A 4034-nucleotide genomic window follows, 5' to 3' on the forward strand; every position below is an offset into this window, starting at 1 on the left:
AAGATGTTATACCTGTAACAAAATTGGTCATAAATGTAATGAATGTCCTGAAAGAATTCCTGGTCAAGGAAGCACACATATAAAACAAATAGATACATAAAGTGTACAATCCTCTACACATGAAAATTCACCTGAAACTCATGAATCCCTGATGATGAAAATAACTTTATTAAAATCCGTTGAAGAAGTAAAATAACCTACACAAAGAAAAACATTGTTCAGAACTGTCTATAAATCAGGAGGAAAGTGTTGTAAAGTAATTATTGATAGTGGGGTATTGATAATCTAGTATCGACAGAAATGGTAGAAAAGTTGAATTTAAAGAAGATTAAACATCCTACTCCCGACAAAGATTCATGGTTGCAGAAAGGACATCAAATACTATTTAATGAACAATGTGAGGTGGAGTTTCAAATAGGAAGTTATAAGGATAAAGTTCTTTGTGATGTTATTCCTATGGATGTATGTCATATCTTGCTTGGAAGGCCATGACAATATGACAATAAAGAAATGCACGATGGAAGGAGCAATACTTACACTATTGAAAAGGATGGTGAAAAGCATGTTCTTTTTTCTTTGAAAAATGAAAAAGCACCAGAAGAAGACCAATCCAAGGTAAAGTTACTTAGTGGGAAATATTTTGTGAAAGAAATCAAGCATGAGGAGATAAATGTTTCCTTGATCAATAAGCCAAAGGTAGTCCTCATAAGTACAACTTTGAATGATCCTCTAGAAGATATTAAAAGTATGTTAAATGAACTCATTGATATTGTAGTGGATGACTTACATGATGAATTGCCTCCCATTAGAAGCATTAGCCATCATATTGATCTCATTCCAGGTGTTAGCCTTCCAAACAAAGCAGCTTATAGAATGACTCCAAAAGAGAGAAGATATTAAAAATCAAGTGCAGGAATTACTGGATAAAGGTCTTGTTCAAGAAAGCTTAAGTCCATGTGTTGTTCCAACAGTATTAACTCCAAAGAAGGATGGTGGATGGAGAATGTGCACATATTCTCGAGCAATCAACAAAATTACAATCAGGTACAGGTTTCCATTACCGTGTATTGATGATCTCATAGATTATCTGAGTAGTGCTACATATTTTTCTAAAATTGATTTAAAAAGTGGATATCATCATATCAGAGTGATAGAAGGTGATGAATAGAAAACAACATTTACAAATAATAATGGCTTATATGAATAGTTGGTAATGCTCTTCAGACTTACCAATTCTCCCAGCACTTTTATAAGGCTAATGAATGAATTTTTAAAAGAATTGATTGGAAAATTTGTTATAGTTTACGTTGATGATATCTTAGTCTACAACCAGTCCAAAGAAGAGCACCTAATACATCTTAAGATGATTTTAATCAAGCTACAATAGGAGAAATTGATAATCAATCTAAAGAATTGTAGTTTCATGAAGACAAAACTATTGTACTTAGGTTTTTTTATTTCAAGAAAAGGCCTAAAGATGGACTAGGAGAAGGTAAATGCTATAATCAACTGGCCAATTCCAAAAATAATTTCAGATGTTAGAAGTTTTCATGGATTGGAAAGCTTATATAGAAAATTCATTAAAAATTTGAATGGAATGTGTGCTCCAATTTTAGAAACTACTAAGGAGAAAAATCAACCATTCCATTGGAAAAAATCAACTAATAAAAGTTTCTATTTATTAAAGAAAAGGATCACATAGCAACCTATTTTATCACTTTTAGATTTTAATAAGTTGTTTCAGGTTGAGACTGATGCCAATGGAAGTGCAATAGGAGATGTCTTAAGTGAAGAAAGAAAACCAGATGCCTACTTCAGTGAAAAACTTAATGAGGCCAAGAAAAAAATTTCTTCTTATGATAAAGATTTCTATGCTATCATACAAACTTTAAAAAAATGGAGCCATTATATTATGCCAAACGAGTTCATCCTCTGCACATATAATCATGCTTTATAGTATGTCAACAATCAAACAAAATTAAGTCAAAGACATGTAAAATGGATTGAATTCTTAAAAAAATTCACATTTGTCATCAAACATAAGGTTCGACAATCAAACAAAGTGGCAGATGCATTAAGAATAATCAATTTAATTTTGCAAGAATTTCAAGTAAATGTTTTTGGACTTGATGAATTGAAAGATATTATTAAGGTGATCTAGATTTTAAGGAATGTTATGCAGCTTGTCAAAATCCTGAGTAGAGATCAAACCCCATGGCTATATTATATGATACAAGATGGACTTGTATTTAAAGGGAAATAGTTGTGAATTCTTAGATGTTCAATGAGAGAAAATTTGTTGCAAGAAAAACATAATGGAGGTTTAGCATGTCACTTTGGGAAAGATAAAACTCTAACATCGTTACAAGCGTTTTATTATTAGCCTCACATATCAACAGATGTAAGAAAATTTATGGAAAGATGCAAAATATGTCAATATGCAAAAGGAAAAAGTCAAAACACTGGATTATATCAACCTCAACCACTACCAAATCAACCATGGGACTCCATCAACATGGATTTTGTATTAGGCTTGCCAAAAACACAAAAAGGAAATGATTCATTATTTGTTGTGGTTGATAGATTCTCAAAGATGGAACATTTTATAGCTTGTAAAAAGACAAATGATGCAACTAACATAGAAAAATTGTTATCCAAGGAGATAATTATATGGCATGGATTGCCAACAAGTATTGTTTCTCACAAAGGCACCAAATGTATGGCTCATTTTTGGAGAAATTTATGGAAAAAGTTGGGAACAATCTCAATTTCAGCTCAAAATATCATCTCAGGACTGATGGTCAGACCAAGGTGGTAAATAGAAGCCATGGAAATATCTTAAGAAGTTTGGCAAGTGAACATCCAAAACAATGGGATTAGTTACTTGCTCAGGAAGAATTTGCATTTAACGATTCAGCTAACAAAAGGACAAGATTAAGCCCATTCCAGACAATTTATGGAATGCATCTAAGAGGGATTTATAAATTGAGGAATCTAGGAAAATAACAATTCAGAAGTGCAGATGGTGAAGACTTTGCAACCAGTATGCAGGAAATATAGGACAGATTCAAACATCAACTACAAGAAAGCAGTAACAAGTACAAACAAAAATCGGATGCGGAAAGAAGACAACTAGACTTCAATGTTGGATATTTGGTTATGGCACACCTTCAGAAAGAAATATTTCCTATATGGGAATATAATAAATTAAAATTAAAAAAAATTGGACCCTGTAAATTTTTGAGGAAATTTTCCTCAAATTCTTATGAAATAGAACTACCTAAAAATTTTGGTATTTCACCAATATTTAATGTTTCAGATCTATACCCCTTTAAGGAACCAATGGATGACTGTATAGATGCACCTATTCATAACCTAATTTAGTGGGGGAAGCAACTACCTTAAGCACCAACAAAGTGGATTGAATCCATCTTCGATGAAAGAGTAGCTAAATGACTAGAAACAAAGAATATTTCCAATACTTGGTTAAATGGAGAAATCAACAAGTTGAAGATGCTACTTGGATGACAACAGGCAAAGATTTCAAAATATGGCACCAATATTGAGGAAATCCAGAAACAAAGCATATGAATGTATTTTTTTCTTCCTCAGAAGTATGATGTAGGAGCATATCATATTTAATTTTTATGTAATTATTTAATTGAAGAATATATGATTTTCTAGAATTAGTGAGTCATTTTAGAATTAATTAGGAGATAGGGAAGTTAAGATAGAATTCTAAAATTTAGAGGATAGCTCTCAACTTCCTCCAAATATCTAGGAGGAAGTTTCTCTAGAAGAGATACGAGAGACTTCCTTCCTCTAAATAAATAGCCATGTAATGTGATACTCATGATTTGGTGTGTGATTTAATTTTTATTAAAGTCTATATTGATTTAGGTTATGAGTGTTGGACCATTTTCCCTTGATGTTAAGAGGGGAGAGTAGCTTGGTGTTTTGAGAATAATTCTTGGATACAAGCTTGGTATGTCTACAAATGTGTATCTACAGGTGGTGGTAACCAAACACCAAAG

Source organism: Pinus tabuliformis, chromosome 2_1 (assembly GCF_031772625.1).
Source record: "Pinus tabuliformis cultivar Carrire ecotype Pingquan chromosome 2_1, CPIR1, whole genome shotgun sequence".
Lineage (NCBI taxonomy): Eukaryota > Viridiplantae > Streptophyta > Pinopsida > Pinales > Pinaceae > Pinus > Pinus tabuliformis.